The sequence below is a fragment of the Drosophila suzukii genome, chromosome 2L (assembly GCF_043229965.1).
Source record: "Drosophila suzukii chromosome 2L, CBGP_Dsuzu_IsoJpt1.0, whole genome shotgun sequence".
Taxonomy (NCBI): domain Eukaryota; kingdom Metazoa; phylum Arthropoda; class Insecta; order Diptera; family Drosophilidae; genus Drosophila; species Drosophila suzukii.
Window position 1 is genome coordinate 16,689,507 of NC_092080.1, and position 24,270 is coordinate 16,713,776.

General features: G+C 37.1%; 1 protein-coding gene across 1 annotated transcript in view; it reads right to left on the bottom strand.

The window, feature by feature from the left end:
- Positions 1–19,037, bottom strand: part of Nlg2 (Neuroligin 2) — a 32,005-nt gene extending 12,968 nt beyond the window's left edge. Inside the window, exon 1 of the mRNA XM_017089620.4 lies at positions 18,448–19,037. The gene's annotated coding sequence lies outside the window, so the exon portion shown is untranslated. The remainder of the gene's footprint in view (positions 1–18,447) is intronic.
- Positions 19,038–24,270: the final 5,233 nt, after the last annotated feature.

A 24,270-nucleotide genomic window follows, 5' to 3' on the forward strand; every position in this document is an offset into this window, starting at 1 on the left:
ACAACAAGCATATTCCAGTATATTAATCCTTAGAAATACCTCCATTTGCATGGGAATACGCTGGGAATAACCCACTCACCACATTACAATGTTAATCCCTAAATGTGGGCTACGCAAAATGGGGGTGAGCAGGCCTTATTTGGGTTAAGATAAAAATGTGTAAATCTGTCAACCTTTTAGGTGTTAATTTAATGTAGTTAAGCACACATAGGGCACTCGGAAAATGGTGAAACTGGACTAAAGTGCGGAACCCCCATACCCGGGGCAACACAAATGTTATGGACTCCTAAGCTCTTGTGGGCCTCATTAACAAATGCTACGACGGGTTCTGCTGTTCTGCGGGTTTCAGCCGGGAAATGGGAGAAAAAAAAGAAAAATGGGATGAGAGTGCCTTCGCACAAACGGCCATATATCTTCGCCGTGCTGGAGCAGAGCTGTTTAAATCCGTATATTTTATAAAGCTAAACAATTGGCAAAAATAAAACAATGCCAAAACACACTGCAGAGCCGGCTGGAAACTAAACGAAATGAGACGAGTTGAGCTCAGTTGAGATGACTCCGGTTGAGCTGGGCTAAACAAACATACATTTCACTAAATTGCAGCCATAAAACTAAAGTTTAACTATGCTGCGGACCGGGGGAATACGAGTATTGCCCATGGCCCCCCCCCCCAAAAATTCCCCTAACCCATGGCCCTTTAGATATTATACGTATACGTAATACGTATGTGTGTGTTGACAACCAAAATGTCGGCACGTTTTTCAAAAGAAAAAGTAGCTTGTGTCTTTTACTTGACTCCTCTGTTTTCCGGACGGCTAATGCGGTGGTGAGTCATGGTCGACCGGGATTTTCGAATAAATTTCTACACTTTTCAATTAACTAAAAGCTAGAAATGACATTCTTGCTGCATCCCTGGCATATACTAGCATCCCTGGCAACAGCAGCATTATTTATATTTATACAAACGCTTAAAGTAACGCTTTTCCTTGGTATGATAAATATTTACATTTTCCCTTTATTCGCATTGCTTGGCAAATGTCTTTCATGCCATGCGTTTTCTTTAGCTCTTTACGTCGTTTCAATTTTCTTCTTTCACACAACTGTATGGGAAATCTGTAAAGACCGATAAAATTGCATATTTTTCCATGAAAGGCGTCGACCCGGAGGGGTAAAAAAAAAAGGGAAAGAATTAAGAGGGGTGGTAGGGGGGTGTCAGCGTCACGCAGACATTTATCCCGGGCATCACAAGCGTTCATTCACACAACATCTGGAGGAGAAAGGGGTGCAGGATGGCTATACTACACATGCAGATACACACATACACATACACATACACATATAGGGGCGGAAATGCGAGGAACTGGCATGGAAATCATGGCAACGCAAACAGGAAATGTTACGGTCCCGTCCCGACTTACTCAGGTCTTTTTCTCAACTCCGCTGCCAAGAAAGTGATGGCAAAGTAAGAAGGCGTTACTGCTTGGAGCCACTCTGCTGGATTCGACTTTCTTTTTCCCAGCTCTGCAAAATAGCGAGTTATCGAGCTCTTAAAGTTATGCTTGGGGTTTTCACAAATCTCCCTAGCTTTTCTAGGATGTTGTACCTCACAAATGCCCAATGCTTTTCAGGGTTTTGTAGCAGATAAGGGAAATCTGGTTTGATCGAACCAACATGTTTATGATTTTTAGAATAATAAAGAAAGAATATAAAACTATGGCATAAAGAAAGATTGTGAATTTTCTAATGCTTAAATCAACCGCTTTTTGAATCTTCTTTAATAAGGCAACTTAATTTGATTATATTTCTTATATGTAATATACTTCTAAGGGCACATAAAAAATGTAAAACAAAATTTCTTAACTAATTTATAAACTGCTTAAATGAACTAAATAATTTAAAAGCTGATCAATAAAATATTTTTTTTTTTATAATATGATAAAGTGTTATTTTAGAATTTTAAACGGGGCTTTTAAATTTTAATATTGATAAAATACTTCTGCTTTTTTGATCAAAATCTTGTTATTATCTATGTATTTCCGTTTATTTGTGCCTATTTATGTTTTAATAATTTTTCTAATATCATTTATATTTACTTAATGTTTTGGTAATTAAAAAAATTAATACTTTTTTAAAGTGTGGAGTACATAATTTTTTAAATCAAGCATTGTTATTCCCTGATTTTGCCTATAAAATAGTTTTTACAGCGGTTTTGTAACTTTTTGTCGATAAGCAAGTGCCCATTGACGCTACGCCCATGAAACCTTCCGAGTGCCCCCTGTCAAGATATTTTTAATGGGTAGCTGGGCTGGAGAAGTGGCAATCCACCCGCAAAATCGCACTGGCACACACACCATCGCTCTCCTCGCCTTGTCAATGGCAGTTGCTGGGTGAAGTTTTTGCATTAAAAGTGGAAATAAAAGTTGCAAGACGCATTAAAAATTGTTGCATTTTACAATTGCGATGGAATTGCAATTGTGCAATGGCGATGGCGTTGGCAATTGCATTGCAGCTGGAATGGCTGAGATGTGCCAGGGAAAGCGATGTGGCCGAGATGTCGATGATGACGGAGATGATGATGATGATGTAGACAATGCTAGTTGACGGTTTGTAGCTGCAGCACTTTTTAATAAGTTTGCCAAATGAATCTCTCGGATAAACTCATGTTTTCCACTAACCATTTGCCGGAAAATCCATAAAAGACAACTGAAAAATGTACGGAAATTGCCAAAGAAAAGCCAAACCAAAGCAATATCTTTCGTTTAGTCAGGCATTCAATTGATTTTCTACAGCAGGCATCAGGAAATAAGCTTTAAGAAAGAGAAAGAGCAAAAGCAAGCGAGATGGTGGAGGAAAAACAATGGAAAAGCGAGGGGAAAAGGAAAATATTTATGAAAATAAATAAAGATTGGGCTACCATCTCCACTGAATCTCAGCAATGTCGGTTAAGTTTTTATGGCACAGCGTTTTCTACTCTAACCAAATGTTATTTTATTTTTCTTCTGCGCCATGGCGCACAAAAGAAAATTTGATAAAAATCTGCAGACTGTTAGGCAAATATATTCCAAAACTTTAAAGAGAAAGCTGGCAAGTTTTAGATCTTTTTTTCCTAATCAAAAAACAAATTCGAGGACGGCAAACATTATGTGGTCATTTGGGTGTTTGGTTAATCAAATGCCAAAATAAGTAAGCTATGGAGTTTTCCATTTATCAAAATAGAATTCGAATTTCACTTCGTTTGCTTCCCTGAGGAGCAAATATTGATTGTGGCTAGGTTGGAGACTCAATAGAGCAAATTAATTTGGCAGGTATTATATTTCAAATTGGCTTGTTACGAAAAGGACCATTGATTGGCTTAAAGACTTAACAAAAGAAACTTTCAGTAACAACATTTTTGGACTTTTGGTTTTCCTTTCATTTTTCCATAAATGAATTCTTGTACATTTATATGTATTCAACATGTTAAGTGAAGCATTAACAAAGAAATCGCATAAATACAGCTTTTAATTTGAGTACATCCACTCGCAATTTCAATTCACTCTCTTTTTGGGCAGCATGAATGTATTTTTTCAGAATTTTTTACACAACACACCCAACACCCCAAAACCCAAAACCCATTTAATTCCATTTCTTCATCAGGCAAAATGTACTTGACCCTCGTTGGCAAATCGTTTGATGAACCCATTTGGTGCAATCATGAAAATGCGATATAATTAGCAGCAAAGTTACAAGGACTCGCAAAGGACCCAGGACCTATGGCGATTTCAATTTCGCACCAAAAGTAATTGCGCTCCCTTATCCCTTTTTATTTCAGCGTGTGTTTTTTGTTTTATTTGTCATTTAAATTATAATTCTCATTTGACCTTTTTTGTGAGGAACCGTGTTTTTGTGTGTGTGCGTGCGTGTGTGTGTGTGGGTCCTCCTGTCAGAAAAAGGACGAAGCGTCTGCTCGAAATGGCAAAAGGCGAAAACCATGCGCCAGGGCGGGCCGAGAATGTGGAACTACAAAACATTTCAAATGCCATTTAGAGCCAGCCGTCGCTGTCGTTGTTGCACCTCACTCACACAAAGGGACACACACTCAGCGAAATTAAAGTAGCCCCTCTAATCAAAAAAGGTTTATGTAACTTTTAAGGAATCGTGACCTTTAGAGGCCTTTAAACAGCGAGCGAATACGAAAGCTATTTGATAAAAACTAGGACTCACTTCAATCGAATAACCTACGAAACTAAACGAATCGTCATTTCATCAATAAACTTTTGTTGGGATATTTTTATTTCGTAGGTTTTCTTGATGTACTGTGGAGGATCCGGATTTGGATGTGGGGGGAAAATAAATAAAATCAAAAAAATCCTGTGTAGAAATCAAAAATTTGAAATAAAATACCTATTTTAATTGTAATACCCTAAAAATATTTTTTTGTTTTTACTTTTTAGCCCGAGTGGGGGAATCTTTCCTCATATCTCCCCGTGAATCCGGGCATGAACCTGTAGTATATTTACGCTTCTCCAAAAAGTGTATAAAATACTGATTTAGTTAATACTGAAGATTATTATTTATCAATTTATTGCATTATTTTTTAAAGAAAATGGTCACACTAAATTATTACTTTCGTTCAAGCTAAGTCTTAGGCAATAGTGATACAATCTATCAAATACTAATATAGTATGATGTTTTTTAATATTTTAATTACTTCTTGTTTTTTTCTAGTTTAAAAACAATATTTTGACTTGCTAATGTGTTTATTTCAAATAGTTTGTTTAGGCCTAAATGGGTATCTTAGTTAAAGAGTATAAAGATTCAGTATCCCTTCAAGACTTTTACTGAAATAAATAAATAAATTCCGTCCCAAATGTATAACGCTCCAAGGATTTTCCTTTTTCATTTGTTAATGTATGATAATTTCATACTTGACCAAACGAAATTAGGGTGGACCTTAACATATACAATTTAAAGACCTACATGTGGTAGCATCTGAAACTATAGCTTGCGGTGTGCATCGGTATGGATTACTGGGATTCTTCAGGTGTACACACACACACACACGCACTCTGTGGGCTCGATGGCATTTGCCGGAACCATGGGCGGTGAAATCACAGAACTTTCCCCTTTCATTATGCTGCAGAATAAACGAGGTTACATGGCTGCTTGAATCCACAACCGAATAAGACAGGAAAGGGGCTGAGAGTCGGGGGTCCGAGGAATGCCGGGGGATACTGGTCCTAGTCCTGGTTCTCGTCCTGGTCGTGGGCACTTGGCAAGCCAAGCTCTTTGGGTCTCGTTTTTATTTTTTCGTTGCTCTCATTTCGCCAAGTCCAAAACTTTGTTATGTATTTTTCCACACTCATTTTTACTTTTTGTGAGCTCTGTTGTCCACATTGAAGATTTGCCGAGCTAGCGAATTCCATTCGGAAATGCATTTTATTCTTGCCCCACAAAAAATAGCAAGAGAATTTGTCAATATGGCATACAAACTACTGGTGCAATCCACACACACAGCATGACCCACTCTTTCTAGTCGACTGACCCACTCCCAATCCCGCTGGCAGAGATTTATATATTACGCCCAGTGCTTTTTGGTAATTAGAAAACAATTTTATTTGCACAATTGTCGGGCGGAAAGTTTAAACAAGTTGACAAATAAATTTATTGCCATATCTGCGTGCCAAGGCAATGGGAAAGTGAATATGTGTCTGACATTCACAGTCAGTCATATTAGAGACCCAAACCCTTGGGCATCTGGGAATGGAAATCGAAAATAAAGTTTGAACAGCAAGCTGAAGGTTAAACAAGTTTGGGAAATCTCTGTGATATTTTTTTTTGTTTTAGCACCAGGGGAAATTGCTTTTTAATGGACTTTATTTAGATAGGTTCAGGCCATTTAGCTGTGGGTACACAGAGAGGAAAAACCAAGAACATTGTGATTGAATTGATCACATTCGTTCTTAAAAACCGTGTAAGCACAAATGTTCTTATTTTGATCCGAATGTTCTTGATTCTAGAACGAAATGGTAGGAACTAAAAAAGTGAAATGAGATGATTTCGTTCTATTTTCAAGTTGATTTTGGTTTTAATTTAAGAACATATTTGGATCAATATAATAACATTTTGATATTGATTTTATTTGAATTTGGGATCAAAAGAAGAACATTTTAGACTTGTAAAAGGAAAAAATGAGCTCAAATCGTTCTTGAAATAAGCTAAATACTAGATTGAATACCCTTCCCAAAAAAACGCTAAAATAATAATATTTGGCTTGTAATAGTTTTTTACTTTTATTGAATTGTAATATATATGGGATATGTATATAATATGTGATTAATTACAGGCTTAAATCTCTTATAACATTAAGGTATATATACAAGCTTATAAATATTTAAATCTAAGGTAATGTTTTTTATTATTTAATAAGTATTTGTGTAAGGGTGCACTAGAGAAAGAAATTATATTTTTAATAAGAATAGGTGAGTCTTCATTTTCATTTAATATTTCATACGCTCTATAATGGCTATCAAAAATTGTAGTTTCTGATTGCTGGCAAATTATAAATACATTTTCATTAACCAGAACTAAATCTACAACTTTATAAAATTCACAACATGTGTACATACCATACATATGTACATACATACATACGTACGTTTATTTTAGCACAAAAAATGAGAGTAAAAGAGCTGATGAACTTAGGAATTTATACTAACCTTCAAGGAATTTCCTTGCGGACTCCATTTTAATATCCTCCAGGAACTTTGACAACTGCTCGTCACTTTCACTTTCCATTACTTTAACTTTAAACTTTTGCAAACCAATCGAAACGCTGATGAAATGTGCCAGCCGAATGGTTCAGAAGAAGAAGAGCAAAGTAGAAGGGTCTAACGCGTGCTTGCTGTTAACCGAAAGATACTAACGCGTTATAAAAAATCCGCAACACACCATTTCAAGTCGAAATGCAACTCACTTTTCGTTCTATTTTTTGTCCCTCCCGTTCTTACTTTAAGAACATATTGAGATTATTGGGTTTCTGAGAAGAAATTGAAATTGATTTAAGAACCACGTGATAAATGTATAACATTTCGTTCTTGATTTGAGAACAATTTTGGTTTAACCAAATTTTAAGTACAAATTCAACTTGATTCAATCACAAAGAGAACATTTTGAGCTCAAAAAATGCCGTTCTCATTTTAAGAACATTTTCAACTCAGATCAGAACGTCAGAATTCTCTCTGTGTATGCAAAGTGCACATTTCCTTCAATTTGTTCATTTTGGTTCGCTTATGGAACTTAAAAGACCATGTTCTGGTTTTTTTGTGATCAAGATGAATGACCAAATGTGCCAAACTTCACTATTATTAAAGGTAAATTTGTTGAGAGTGTTAATATTCATGTTATGTGAAAACCAAAGTTTTCTTGCCATACGACATACAAAATAGTGAACCAAGTTTGCTGCCAAAGACATTTCAAAATTCTTTGGAGTACAATTAACACCTTGGAATTTTCAAGAAACAATTTCGTAATAACGAATGTCCTTCTGGGCACAACTTGAACATTAATGACTTCGGTTGCTTACACTTCCTCTAATATACATTAAAGTTCCCCGAAGTCAAATGAAATAATTATCAATTATGGGGAACACGAGCACACAAAACCTCTGTTGTTCGGCTAGTTCCAATTCTAATTATAATTACTCCCCCAGGATTCTTTGACGCCTAATGACCTAAGGACGTTGTTGCTGCACACAAAATGCAAATGAGCCAACTGTGGTCAATTGAAACATATTCTAGCTTGATTTATGCAAGTGTGTTCCCCGAAAATACATATATATATACATGGCATGTAGGAGGTGATTAACATGGGAATGAAGATACAGATAAGGCCGAGAAGCATGCTGTTTGGGATGTGGACCAAAGTGGGTGGCAATGGACCATCCTGCGGCGACGACCAAAGTAAAGTTGACCAAATTACGCAGGCATAAATTATTTATGACTGCGGCAGGAGCCAAACAGGCGTGCAAACACATTCAACATACACCCAACTCAACTTAACTCAACTAGTCCCAGTTCGAAACTGTTAATAGTCGGCAGAAGTACAGTGATACTTCTTCAGCCTCAACAACTATGTGTTACAAATGACATACTTAAAGTGGTTCAGTAATTTGTAAAATAAACTTAGGTAAAAATTTTCGTGTTAAAATTTGAATTTTTATTGATTTTTCCAGGTCTACTGTTTTGTATTTTACTCATAGCACATAATTTGTATGATTGCTATATGAGATGACACAAAAATCACTAGCGGTTCAAAATCACCTACAAAGGTGTCTGAAAGTATGCTGCAAATTACAAGATTGCTAGAATTTTTTGCTATAGAAATATATGGTTTCAAAACCACTTATAAAGGTGTCTAAAAATAAATTTTAAAAATTTAAATGTCTAAAAATAAATTTTAAAAACGACCATCGTTTAAAAAGATTGTATCCAAAAATTATTGTATTAAAATCACCCTTAAAAGTTTCTAATATCCTTCAAAGAATATGCGTTTAAAATGTATTGTTGCATACTTTTCGACAGCTTTGTAAAGTTCATGTGAAATTTGTGAATCCAAAATCATCTAAAAAAGGTGTCTAAATACAACATTTAAAAGAGACAATTGTTTAAAATTTTTGTATTTACAAAAATATTGTAATAAAATCACTCTTAAAGGTGTCTTAAAGTATGCTGTATAAAAACCCCCATCCTTCGAAGCACATGCATTAAAATATATTGTTGCATACTTTTCGACAGCTTTGTAAAATAAATGTAACATTCTAGCTCCTTTCTCCAACTTTCTAGAAAAAGGTTAGTCCTACTGAAGCTCGACTGTAGCAAGATATAGTGTGGGCAATAAGGCATTTTCTTGTGGGCTGGGCTGCCATCGAGAGGAGACGAGGTACTTGGGCAAATGTAAACATGAAAGTACTCTCCACTCCATCGATGTCGATGGTGTGGTGTCGATGCTTTTCCCGATGCTGGGGCACTGGCACTCCACTTATCGTATTTACTATGTACTTAGTATAATTAAATGGGCTTAATGCAAATGCTCAGTCTGCGCCACTCCATGCAAACCTGTTCTACTAGTCAAGTTTATTCATCATTCAGTTCGAACAGATGCGTCGCAAGTCTTTTGTTTTTGCACATTTTGTGTGACTTTGTTTCGTGTTGCTGCGGAAATTGAGATCGTTTGTAATTTAATGAGCATGTAAATTAAAAGGATGCACTTAATGCCCCGATATAAAGACATATATAGAGAGATATGTGTATGTAGATATGTGCGCCACTTTATCCGATAAATGTGTGCGATGTACATCCCCCTCTTAGCTTATATATTCAATCGTAATTTATTGCTGCCGTGAAGCGAAAACTTTCAATCGGTGCCAATGGAATTAATTTGAGCCTGCGCACACACACACAGACAGGCACATAGTACAAGCCTCGAATCGAGTCCTTATCCTCTGTATGTATTGTTAATACATTTATGTATGTATCTAGGTGTGGGAGCGCTTCAAGTATGCATACTTGTTTTATGTATGTATGGGTGCCCCCTTATGTTTGTGTGTGTTTTTGGTTAGAATCCTTCCAGGAAGAGGAGCACTCTTTTTTTTCGTTTTTCGAGGGGCTAAGTCCTGCTGAGCCTTGCCTAAGGACCAAGCCTAACTCCTTTCGGTATCAACCGATTTGCTGGGATTTTCTATTCTAAGTGGCTTGTGATATACAAAGAATTCTGATTAGAACATCCCGTCTATGGGAATTTTATGCATCGGTTTAACTGCGCCACTTTAAAAACAAAAGAAAGAATTTAATTGGACAAAGTGGCTCTTAAAAGTTCAAAGGGCTCTACATAATTTACCTACCATCAACATAAATGAAATCCAAAAAAAGTTAAGGACTTAATGCATTGTGAGTGAAAATCATCCAGCGTTCCATAAAAATGTTCAGCTTTTTATAAATACACTCTTCTTTTACATTAAACATCTAAAAAATTGGTTAAAATACATAACTATATAATAAAATGTGAGATATTTATGTAGTTTATTTATGAATATACTTTGTTTTCTATCTCTAAGTGTACTTCTTCTGTACAATTTGATTGTCTAGTGTCGAGTATCAACAAAATTTGCAGTAATCCAATTAAATTAATTTCATAATTGCCAAACTACTTCCTATTTCTTCACAATGAAATGGAATAATAAAATCAATTATTAATGATTTTTTGTTGAGCCACTTTACATTATGTCTGGGTGCCTGCCACCCCGCGACAAATCAAATGCAATTATTTTTAAAATTGATGCAAAAATTATATCGCAAATGGAAAGCACTCGGCAACAGAGCCAGTTACCGCAGAAGAGAATCCTCTTTGGCCGCACTCCACATTCTGAATATTTAATATTCCTCCGACATTTGCTGGCTGGTGTTGTGAATTCGGCGGGGGCGAGCACACATGTGAGTACAAAAGGGCAATTCATTACGCAATGATAATTAACATGTAATCAGAGGCGGTAACGACTTGGTCAGAGTTCGCAGAAGCTCGTAAATATGGCTGCTGGGGGGTATAAATTTCATTTGCGCTCCGCCAGCTCAAAAAAAAGGAGGTGCACTTCCTGTGGCGGAAGGTAAAATTGAAACTGCAAAATCGTCTGCATTAATCAGTCAGAAGTGATGCTGCGTGCTGCCTCTTATATATTTTTATTTTTTCTTTTTACCCATCTCCGGAAATTTTCTGCTGCTGGCGGCCGAGTAAATGGCATATCAATGCGTGATTACGTATACGCCGCATGGGCCAAACAAATTGCTGTGCCTCTTCAAGCCAAACTGGCGGCCTTCGGGGGGCGTTCGCTTCATTATGCCGAATGCCTACGTGCACTACTTATTTATCAAGTGATGGCGCGACTCTGGAGCTGCCACTCCCCATTCTCATTCACATCCCCATCACCATCCCATCGGATCCCATGCCATCCATGCGCGCCTGCTTTATTTATGGAAGTGACTCCTCCGCTGAGTGCGAAGTCCTCGCATATCATCCATCCTTCGCGCCCACAGCCCCCAAACTGCCCACTTCCCGCTGGGTCATGCTCTCGATTGCTTCCGCATCATTGCACACTGGTTCAAGCAATTTGATTCGCCGCCTCCCAACAATAATTTGCAAAATACAATTTCATCTATTGGTATTACTTCCCATTTTTTTTTTAAATCTTTTGTACCTCCCAAATGAACAAAAAGTATGATGCAATTTCAAAGGAAAGATATCTCTCAGCTTAGATGAAAATTCAAAATTGCAAACAAACAAAAATAACTAGAAATATTCCAAGCTTGAAATCGCAAAATGGCAGTGAATTTAAGCTTTTGTGTGACCCTTTGGTGCCATGGCAATTCTGGGGGTTAGTATAAGAAGATTTGCTTATTTGATTTGATTTAAAAATTCCTTTACCCAGGCGAATGGCATTTCATTTGTAAAATTCATATTTATTTTCTGCACATCGTCTGGTCAATGCAATCATGACATTTTTACATGACTTAAATGTTAATAAATAATGAAAATCGTATTTATGCTGTCCAAATTGAAGGATACCAAATAAGATATGAAAAAGATTTGGTGTTATGAAAAAATGTATGCCTAAAAAATTATACAAAATGGTATTAAGCATGTAAATTCCCATTGTTTTTATGGATTCACTTAAAGGTAATACATGCGCAATTTGTCGGACAGTTTTGATATGATACTTTTTGTAAGGTCACTTTTGGTAGATGGAAATGCATTGTTGAATTGAATTAACATTTCTGGTTTTTGTTGAACAAATTTGTATAGTATTAAGAAGGAAAACAATACAATACTATTTTTGGTAATAAATGGAATAAAACAAATGGTATATGGAGAATAATAATGAAATCTACATATATTCTCAGAATATAATTTAAAATACTTGTTTTCATTTTAGAATACTTTATAAAATTTTCATCGTTTGATGTTATACTAAATTTAATGTCTTTATTCTTATTTTAAATAGGAAAGTTGAGAGATACCAAGTGTGGTTCAGTACAAAACACTAAATTATCGAGTCTTTAATACTTTTCTTACATAACGTCATGATGGTATTATTGTTATTATATTTATTGTTAAGGTCAAGCTACTTATATTTGCAATGGTTCGTTAGCGATGTCTATAAGGATGCAACCTTATAACTTATTCATGGTAATTCCCAACCAGTGTGCCATGTCTGCGGGGGACAGTCGTCGTATGAGATACGAAAATAAGAGCCAGGATATACGAGGATATGCCACATACCATATTTGAGTGTGGGCGCTGGGTAAAGTGTGCGTTAAACGTCTGCCTCTGATAATGAGGAGCGTGTATCGGGCAAACACAGAAGGTACATAGGCCGTGGGCAGAAGAGCCGCATCTTTATCCCGATCCGCTGCCTGCCGCCTGCTGATGATGTTTACGTTTGAATAATTTATGACACAATAAAAAAGCTGGGAAAGCCATCCACGAGGAGCTACGAGAGGGGGGAGGGGGCTTTCGGATTTGGATTTGGATTGCGAGCGAGAACCACTGCAATATGGCCGCAAGGTGCAAAGATACGGTGGCAACTGGGGCGACCGAGTCCGTGGCAACTGTGGCTCTGTGACTATGGCGATGCCATTTGGATAGACTCTCTGCGTGGCACACGCACACCATTCATCCGGATGGAAAGAACGTCGACAGGCAGAGGCAGCGCTTTTTATTCATTTCGAAAAATGATAATTGGCTACTGACAGCCGCAGGGGAGGGGGGATGGGGGAGGGGGCTTAGACCAGCCCGGAAAATTGGAACGGAATGGCCCCGCTTCATCAGTGGTTGGTTAGCTTCTGTTTGCTGCTTAGTGGGTGGTGGAATCCTTGGATACCGGGTAATCGCAAAAAGGGTTTATGGCATACGCTACGTTCGTTTTTGAAACAGGAAAAAAAGCGCTTAGGGGGAATTGAATTCGATTCTAAAAAGCCAATTGCAGTTAAAAGCTAAGTGCCAGGACCAATTAGGGAAATCTTTTAAAGTGTTCTGATTATATTTTCTAAAATCATTGGAACTTAACAAGACTTAGTATTTTATATGATGGTACATTCATTATTATAGTCATAATATAGGTTGTTTTATACGTAGTAGCTATTTTTATTTGTGATATTTTTAGTGTAGTTATAAATATCATCAAATCTCAAAAGTTTTTAGGCCGAGTCATAGTCATAATATAGGTAGTAGCTATTATTATTTGTGATATTTTTAGTATAGTTATAAATATTATCAAATCTCAAAAGTTTGTAGGCCAAGAAATTCTCTCATATTTCAAAATAAACGGTTCCGACTTTTGGGTAATAAGCCTGTAGCCTTTTTTATTATCGTTATAAAATTTAAACTGACTTATTGCCTTCTAAATAATCCAAAAGGCACAAAAATTAAACAGAGTAAAATATTTTTAATGTTCATAAACTTTTAATAACATTTTAAAAAGATGTACGAAGTTTTATTTTCTTTAAATCAGTTTATATTTTACGTTTAGGACTTGTAGTTAAACCTGGAATATTAAGTGAAAATAAAGAGAATTGGTTTTCTTATGAAGGTTTATTGCCTACATATGCGATATAAGACTGGAAACCCACTAGCACTGACCACTAAGTATCCCAAAGTCGGGATCCCTATACTCTTGAAACTTTTTTTCGTGTTGTGTGCTATGTTGGCGGCGGCTAAATCAGAAACAGAATCAGAAACAGAAAATGCCGCGTAGAGTAGAGCAGCGGAAACTGTAGCTGAAGTTGAATGGCAGTCTGAATGGACCGCCGGACGGAGAGGGATGGAGATAGGGAGATACTAGATACTAGGGGCCAACGAGCGAGACGTCACTGCGAGTGCAAAAAAAAGGGAATATAAATTGCCTCTTAAATATGGAATAAGTGCGGAAAAGTGTACACCAGCCGACGGATACCAGCAAACAGCAAACATGCACATAGATAAACTATATAGCTTCTGGCCAAGATAAACAAATACAAATACAAGTACAAGCACAAACACACAACACACTGGCAAACGACTGGAACGAAAAAAGGCTAGAATCTGCAGAAGATGAAGCCAAGTTTTGTAACAGTTACAAAGATAAAGCAAAGTGGGCGTGTAATTGCGTATGTATGCGAGTGGTGTGTGTCAGATACTAAGGGGCGTGGGAGTGGGAGTGGCAGCCACCCATTTCTTCAGCTTTCCCTGCTCATCTTCAGGCTCATCTTCATTCGCTGGTGTCTCCTTTGTGTCCCCTTTGCATAGAACACAGAATCCTTTGGCAATAGACACATAAATTTTAGCCAACACAACATTTCGATTCAGATTCATTCCCCATTCAAAGCAAATGACTTTGGTGGGCGGGGTCATGGCGGTGGGCGGGGTTGGTTCACCATGGGTCCCAAAAGTGTTGAATCTTGTGTTTATAGCCATGTAGATTTCTCGCCACTACTCATGTCCCCTAATCACTTGGCCATTTGTTAATTTTCCACTCTCGATAAGATTTATTTTGAAAAGAAAGCTTATGGATACAAAAATATCTCCGTTTATGGTTATAGCTTTTCAAAATATTTTAATTTTTCTTTTTAAAAAATGTAATAGCATACAATTTAAATGAAAATGTCCTTCCTTAAAACTATCTCTTTACCGAATTTATATTTAATATAACATTTCAGTTTACCGCGTGGCTTTTATCACTTTAATTTATTTATTTAATGCAGCTCTAAATTATTTTCAAACAAATTAATGGCAGCTTCCTAATATGCAAATGATTGCGAGCCACAGGCAATTTTCAGTCATGAATAAAGCCAAAATAAACAAGAGTTCAAATTTTGCTTAAACACACTGGCTAAATGAGTATACGTCATTATTAAAAACACGTTGAAAAATATAACAAATATCAATCTAAAATTTTAAGCAAGAAACCTATTTGATTTAAAAAGACATGCAAACTTGGTCCAATTCCAAAATAAAAGTAATCTTTGATCCAAACAATCCTTTTTTGTTACAAGGTAAACTAATTTTTTCACATTTCTGTTTATTTTATTTACCAATATTTGATCCATTGAATTTTTTCCCCAAAATAACCATTTACATTGCTTGATTTAGCCTGTGCAAAGGGTCAACTTATTTTTCGTTTATTTATACTGGGGTAATCATAATTTAGTCATTATTTATTCAGGACTATCAAACGTGCCGAATGCGTAAACGAATTTCAATGTTTTTTCTTATCAAGGAGTGCAAATATTGTTGAAAGCTTAGATTAATCTTTTTTTCTTTTAAATATATAGGTGTTGAATTCAAATCGTTGAATTACTCATATTGTATTAAATGTAATTTAATGTTAATAAATTATTATAATTATTCTGATAACATTCACCTAGTCGCATTTATTTATGTCACACTTCGCCTGACAATTGTTTATTTTTGTTTGTTGACATTCGTTTGATTGTGATTCACACCACTTTTGCACAAACAAACGATTCAGCTTCGTTAAGAACGAATTGGCTAATTGATATTTTTTCCCGTATTAAAGTATTAAAAATCATTATTCGAGCCTGATTTAACTGGGTAAATATATTTTTGCATAATTTACTCAATGGTGGCTAACGTGCAGAATGCGTAATTATGGCAAAAAGTAACTACTTTGTATTCGATTATAATTAAAATTTTATGGCGAGTTTCTCTCAATTAAAAGAAATACAAAAAAAAAAACATTTTAATGCATGAATAAAATAATAATAAAAATACTTGGCTGCTGTTTTCCTTAATTTCTTTGTTCTTTGTAAAGCAAATAAAGAAGTTATATTTTAACTTAATTTATTCAGATATAAACGATTTAAATTAAGTTAATTGTTTAAGGACATGACTATAATTTAAGGCATCTGCTACAAAGTACTGCACCCCATTTGGTCTAATTAAAATTCCAGTCAATTGCTCGCTTAAAGTAATTTCTGCTTGATTAGACACCAGACATCCCCCCGGGCGAAATTCGATGCTCACGCTAACTAAATTGGGAATTCGAAATCAAGCGAAATTCTCCAAGGTGTAGAATGCAATTTTGTAATCAAACATTTAACTCATTTCTTTTGCCGCGCTGATTGCCTTCTGCTTGGCTGGAAAATGCGAGCGAAGGTGGAGGTGGAGGCGGTCTAATAGAAATACAAAACACATACACAAAGTTAAATAAAAGAATATGATACAAAGGTAAAGCCAAGAGCCGAACAAAGTTCCACTTCCACCTTATCCCCATTGCCAATCCCCGGGAAACTCATCCTCATCCCCATCCACCGTTTTGGCCAAACAGATCCGTTAACACCACACAGGCCACGACTTTTGCTTTTTCCTCCGGAGTCTGGGTGCCTCACAAAGTTGCCGCCAGCCAGCTCGCACATACTATACTATATAGCGGGGGATATATGTATATATATATATATATATATATGGATGATATATACACAGGTCCCGCCATGGACACATCGCTTTCATTTTAGGTGGCGCAGAACAGTAAAAAAAAATCCCCTCTGTACACATTTCAAGCAAAAATTTCAATTAAGACTTTTACTATGAATTCATTTCTGTTTGCCTTCGTGTGTTTATGTCCTGTGTGTGTGAGCCAGCTTGAACCGTTGCCAGGACCACTGGTAATTTTTCCTTTCCCTGTTTTATGTTTAAGCGAAATTGGTCAACAGTCTTTTGTTTGGCGCGCCGGATGCAATTTTAATCTGCCTCACGCACCACAGGCAAATAGGCAAACAGAAACAAAAACGAACCTTCAATGGGTATGATGGATGGCAAGGGTATAGTGGTGGTCCTGCGAAGGTTGGATGGAATAATGACTACAAGCCACCGACACAAGGCTCTAAACCCAGACAGACAGACAGACCGACCTACGCACACACACTCCTACCAAATGGCAAGAGCAACCACATAATATTTTAGTTTTTTGACCCAAAAATGTCAGCGGGACATGAATTATCACTGCCGCCAATGCCAGCCGTTGAAAAACGAGGGGAGGTCAAAGGGTAACAAGAAACTGGATAAGGCCAGGAGCAGAGCTTCCAGAGATACACGAGATCTTAATCTAGAAAGCTTGTTGAGTTTGGGGAACTAGAAAAAAACTAGTTTAGTTGCTTTCAGCATTTTAATCTACTACAAGGTGTGCAGAAAAATAATTGGATTTTAGGTGGGTCTCAAGTTTTTTCTGGCCCATTTTATAAAAAGGAGTGGGAAAGTATTTAACTTGAAATTGAAGGACCTAAAAGCATATTTAAAATTGCAACCAAATATGTTTTTAAATTAAAAGCGCTAATAAATTCAAAGAAATATTTAAAAATAATTAAAGTTCTTTACTACAAGGATACTAATACTAATTTCCTACTTTTTTTATAACATAAATTTAGAATATAATAATATTAAATAATACTTTCTTTATTGCAGTTTACATTACTTGGGCTTACTCAGCATGGAAACAGAAATCCTGAGTCAGTATTTCAACACGATCAAAAGTTTAATAAAAACCATTGAGCTTGGTCAAAGGATTATTGTTTCATGGCTGACTGAGGAAATCATAATCCCCAGTCAAAAAGAAAACACATTTTACAGAAGATATTCAAAAGTTTTCGCGGCTTTGGGTCGAAAAAACTGGTTGGGTAAACAAATTCGATGAAAAAGGTTATGTAAGGTCAGAGTTTTTCTGCGGGTTTTTGACATTTCGTTCATATTGAAAAGTGGCGGATGACTTTTCAACGCTTTGGAAAGTTCTTTAAAAATTCTTTTTGATGGGATTAAAGCGGACCGCACACGCACACAGAAGCCATAGCATACTTTTCGGGGCGCTTTGCCTGGCGAAACCCCGTTTGATGATGATGGGCATTAACCCAAAAGATGGCCAATATTGAAACGTCGAAAAGTGGGCCTAATTCGGTACCAGGGTATCGGGGTATCGTGGTATCGGGCTAATTTCATTTTGAGAACCGCCCTCGCAACGCTGCCGGGATGTTTGCTGTTGTTGTTCGCAGCCACGCAGGTTGCTCTTTGCTTTGCTTCTGCTTGTTTGCCTATGTTTGCCTATGAATAACAAGAAAACCAACAACTACGGGGCGCAAAGGGAGGGTGAAAGTGTGGGAGTGAGAGCTCTCTCTTGAGCTCAGGGTGAATGGAAGAGGGGAAGGGGAAGGGGGGGAGGCTGCTACGTCGACAGAGGCTTCTTGAGGCGTTGCAAGGCGACGTCGACGACTGTCACTTTCCAAGAGGAAAAAAATCTGTTTGGGGCGTTTTTATTTTTTTTTTTTTTTTTGCCGTTTTTACCGTTTTTTGTTTTCTTGTGTCGCTAGGAGCAACTTTGCCTGTACATTTCTTTTTTTGCCATCTACTTTTGCCTGACTTATTTGGGCTCACCTTTCGGGTCCTCGTCCTTGGCAAGCTGCTTAATCGTCTTTGTCCCTTTTAACTTTTGCGCCGCCAATTTTCTCCCCTTTCTTTTTGTTTGTTTGCTTCGGCTCGCTTGGAATTTCCACTTAGTTTTATTTCAGTTTTTGACGTATTTAAATTTAGTTCGCCTTTCTTTGATTTTCACTTTCGCTTTTTCTTTTGCGGCAGTAAAGTCCCGTTGTATTCAACAAATTGTTCGCGCTTCTCCTTCAGCTTCACCTTCACCTCTCTGTGTCTCTCTCTTGTTCCCCTACACACTCTCACTTTGCGGGGGTGTGCGTGTGTCGCGTGTGTGCTTTTGGCGTAAGACGTGTGTGTGTGTGTGTGCAGCAGGTTTTCACAGTTAATTGAGTCTGTTCAGGTTTTTTATCACCGCTGGTCACACTTTTTTACACTAGCTTTCGGGGCACTCTTTTTGTTCACACATCACATCACACACTGGGGCCTTCGCCGTCTATTCTTGTGCTTTCTGGCCTTTCTAGGGTTTTCTTGTCTTTCGCCCGTTTTATCCGTGCTCCGTGGCCGTGTCCGTCTGCGTGCGCGTTCGCTCTTGCTCTGATGCTGACACAACGACAACGACGATGCTCCGACTCTAATTGCGTTAAAATATTTTCGCTCCCACAACAACAAAGCCAGCCACACTACACAGAACAAAAATCAGTTGGATGTTCAATTAAATGATGCATATGAAAAATATCAGTATCTTCATAGATTTAATAGATTTGAGAACCGGGTTCAACTACCACACCTCTTTTTCCTTTTTATAAATGGTGATATTAAAGATGTAATTTAAAAGATTGTAATCAAATTGATCATGTTTTATCTGTGTAGAGTTTATAAGTTTAAATTATAATATTGGTTGCAAATATCACCTTAAGCCATAAACATTTTCTATATTTAGTAAGTTTTGATATTCGCAGGGATCCTTTTTCACATTAAAATAGTTTGTGAGGTCATCTAAAATTGTTAATCATATAGCTACAGTGTTTTTTTCTGTGTAAAGGAGGAGGAGAGAGAAGAGCAGCATCAGTACCAGAAGCAACAACAACTGGCGCTCTCCAATTTGTCTGATGCTGCTTCTTCTTCCTTCAACTATGGCACACACAGTTCAATTTCAAGTTGAAAAACTTTTTTCGGGTGAATCTCTCCAACACACACACACACACAGTTGCACTAACACCCGAAACTTTGACTTTGAGCAGCTTTCTGTGAGAGCCGCTCTTCGTGCGTGTGTGTGTGTTTGATTTTGTTTTCCAATCTCGTTGCTCCTTTGTTGTTGTTGTTTTTGTTGTTGCTGTTGTTCCTGTCGTCGTGAGAAAACGACTCTCGTTCGCTTTTCCCACACATTTTCGTATTTCGTATTTCGTTTTTGGCGCAAGCTCAGTTTATTGTTGCCATTCGCTATTATTATTGTTGTTGGCCATTGTTGTTGCCGTGCTGGCATTTTTTGGTCCTTGTTGCGCTCAGCGAGTGAGAAAAGCCACAGGAAGAGCCGAGGTACAGCAGCATCGTCATCCACAGCCACATCCCCATCCCCATCCTCCTTGTCATCGTCATCGGGAATCGGGCATCGGCATCGGCAGCATCCGCACGAGTCCGTCATCGCGACCGCCGTTCGGTTTCCTCTTTTCCGCCGAGCTCTCGTTGGCCCAGGAGCGGAGGGGGGAAACCGGATAATGAGACCTTCCTTTCCTAGTAATATAATACGTTTTTCATTTTATTCAGATAGTACCAAGAGAACAAGGGCTTGAACACGTGTCAATGTATTTACTTAAAACAAATAATATTTAACATTAAAAAAAAATTTTTTTATTTTATAGCCTATTTACAGTAGTAAAGAGAAAAAGGGCTCGAACATTTAACATTTTAGAAACCTTTTTTTTATTTTAACATATTTAAAGAAGTAAAGTTTTGTTAAGTTTAAATAAGTGTGTAACTAAATATGACTTTTCATTAAAGAAAAAATTGCGAATAATTTTTAGACTGATTTAATTTAATTTATTTATTTTATTATTTTTTTAAATGTTGAATCAAACTAAAAAAAAAATCTTCTATGTAGTACTTTACTTAAATAAATGCAAAAAGCTTTTTCAGCAGATCCGAGTTTGTTACCAGAAAAATTAAGTATACGCACTTACGTATACGTAATATTATCAATACCACTGAAGTACAAAAAAGGGTCTAGCTTTGGGTTTGTAAGTTCTCATTTACCGTAAAATAAGGAAAAAGTGGTTCAAAATTAATAATACTTTCACATATTTTCACTTTATTTGAACCGCTCCTGTTGCAACGCTCTGTGGCACTCACTGGTATTGTTTTTTGTGTTGCTGGCTCTGTTCCACATTATGGTAACACAAACATATATACTCGTAGTCGTACCTTGCCCCACGTACATATAGACATTTTTTGCGTACTTTCCCGGCTGACTGGCGTTTTGTTCTGCATTGCTGTTGTTGCCATTGTCGTTGTAGGAGGTACGAGTCCTCGAAGCACTTTCGAGCACCCCTTTTTGTTGATGTTGGCAGTGGCAGCTGACGGTGTTGTTGTTATAGCCGGTATTTGGATAATGAAAAGGTATATTAGAGTCGGTGGAACTTTTCACTAGATAAGCATACAAAGTCAGAACGATCTTGGTAACTTAAGGGGATTTATACCTAATTAAACTTAATTTGTAGTCATAATATGATATAATATGTAGTCGCACATACAATTAAGAACTTTTTAAATCGTTTTATATATGTATATGTTTTAAGAAAGTGTTTCCAGATTATATATAATTTTTACAGAAAAAGATTATCAGATGTTGTTACGCCTTAAAGTATGCAATACCTTTTTAGGGCGTAGAAGGACGGGTATTATTAGGTCGTATAACTTATCTTTGAGACTCCTATGTGTTTTTGTTGTTTTTTAGAAGGCGGTATCCTCGATCGTACCTGGCTCTGGTGATTTGGCTCCGCTCTTGTTGTGGGTCGCCAGTGTTGAGGGCTGAGATGTTTGTCTTGTTTTTCCACGGGCGACTGTCTGAAGTGCAAATTTGCTTTAATTATTCCATGACAACAACGGCAGCATTTGCAGCGGGTTGTGACTCAAATTCAGACACTAGCCTTTGGACCCTCAAGCAGCAGCCGCCCACGTACATCCTTTAGAGTGGACCCTAAGCGGATAAAATTGGGAAACAAGACAGACTTAAAATATCGGAAAGGTGTGCTTTGTGTGGGACTTTTAAATTGTAGTTTAAGAATACTTCAACATGCTTGTCCTCACAACGGTGAAGAATGCTGTGTGCATGTGCACATGTCGTATGAGTGATGAGCTTTTAAAATATCGAAAGAAAAGTGTTTCCGGGGGCCAAACGAATCCTGCTAGTACACCAGATTATTAAAATTTAACAATTTGTATACTTATCAAAACGTGCTTTTACATTTTGTAAGAATATATAAATATTATTAAACTTAAGTTGGTTAAAAAGTTCAAACCAAGTTTTCAAATTTAAAGGTAGTACCATATTATTGGTTCAAAAGCTGAGATTTATTGATAAAAACCACTAACTTATTATTTATATGTATTATATTATTATTTTTTATAAATACTTATACAATTTTGATTTTATTTGTATAAGCATGGTCCATCATAAGAGTCACACATGGAAGTCCGTAGCTACATATTTGTTTTAAAATATTTAAGCTGCTTTGCAAAATAAAATACCTTCAGAACTGGTGAGGTTATTTTTTTGTCATATGAAGGCTTCTTCTTCAAGGGGGTGGCGAAGTAGGTCCTCAGAAATGTGTTTAGACTGAGGTTCACCCAAATGCCCACATTTCAGTGGCTGGCGGTGACAACGACAACAACACTTACTTATGCAACCCCCTTGCCGCACAGGACTTACTGCCCCCCCCCCGCAGGCAGGACTCGCTGCGACATTGAGTGACACCTTGTGCGCTCGTGATCACCGCAGTTTCTCGCAGTGTACAACCCAGACAACATGACACTAGCCGGGCTTCCATCCAACCAACCAACCAGGCATCCAACCAACCAAACTGGCTCCTCTTGGGTGGCTTCGTCGCATTTGATGCCTGACATTGTTGGCAGTCGATATTGGTTGTAATTAGCTTTAATTGAAATTGCTCCATTCCCGTCCAGCGATCCCGGGATATGTATGTTCTGTGTCTCCGTCGAGGGTGTGTGGCCCCGTGATTTGGGTTTTAATGGGGAAAATGTTTGTAATTTCGGCAAAAGTTAATTTATGGAGACCCCCAAACATATCCCTGACCCAGCCACCTTCTTTGCTCTGACGCATTTTACGGTTGCCGTTTGCCACTCAAATAATTAGAGAAGTTCCATGCGAAAAGTTTATACATTTCTGCAAATTTTGCGGATTGTTTGAATTCAATTGATTTCGGCCATTTAGAGTGGCCAAATTGGGGTATGAGAGTACGAAAACAATATGCAGATAGACAGAAAATAGGTAAATATATTGCCGGAAATTAGATAAACAAATTTACAATAAATATTAAATGCCAAGAGTGAAACCAATTTTAATGGTATGCAGACCTCGCATTATGCGGGCAAAAGTCAGATTTATACAATAATAATCTCTGGCTGGAAGTGACAATAATAATTTTAACGAAATAATCAATTGGAAGCACAATTTTGTGTTCGCTTTGCGTATAACATTGTTTTTTCCATAACAACTCGTATCATATATGTACTTTTATAGCGCTAATCACAAAAAGTTTACCCAAGTGAATTGCAATGGAAATCTTTGAAGAGTTTATGGACATAAACACAGTTTATGGCGCAGATATCAAAAGGAATACTATTCTCTGTCTCTTGCGAAAAAAGCTGAGTACTTTTATCAGTTTTGAATGTATCATGATTTGTCGGTAAGAATTAGGCAAGGTAAATAAACGAAAATCATCAATTTAGGTTTTATGCAAATGCTAAACAAATAATCAGACAATTTTGTTTATGTTTGCTTATTCCGAATGATTAATCTACTTAAATATTTGGCAAAGTATTTGGGTATAAGGAAGCTAATTGAATTATTGATAAGCATGCCGAAATACTTAACATTTAAATCAATTAGACGGGTAATAAACAAATTTACCGGGCTAAATTCAATGTGTCTCAATTACCAAATCCCATCGAAAGTCGTTGAAATGATGGGTTAAACATAAAGTCGCGACCATATCAATGTGAAATGATTAGCCGGGCCATAAAACCATCAAACGCTTTCGATTGATTGAACGCTTCAGGACTGACTAATTAAAGAAAAACCAACCTTTATCTGGAGTCATCAATCATTATTTTATTGCATACTTTTTCGTGTCATATATTGGGCCATATAAGTAATGTTTTTTCACACCGCCAAGTATTATGACATTGCATTCGCCATGGTAAATTCTGAATTGAATTTATAGCCAAAGCAATTTGTCAAGTGGCCTGGGAAGCGACGAGGAAATTATATTGTTGACCATTTTATTGGTTGTAGTATACGAAAACCTGGAGGGCCTTCGGCTAGAGATATAGCAGTGCAGTGGCAAATAGCCATATAGATGGCTTACACTATTGGCTACCGATCGACTTGATTTACGCCCTATCCGAAGAGCGGGCTTTGGCCCACCTTCATTTTCAGGTGGGTGGATCGTATGGGATCGTACAAGAAGATAAGATGGACAGACTTACAGCGATATGGCTTCGTACGACTCGGGAATTGGGAGAGAATGAATGAATAAGTGAGTGAGTGCGAGAGCGGATTCAATTCGATTCAATTCTTGCGATCGTGTTTAC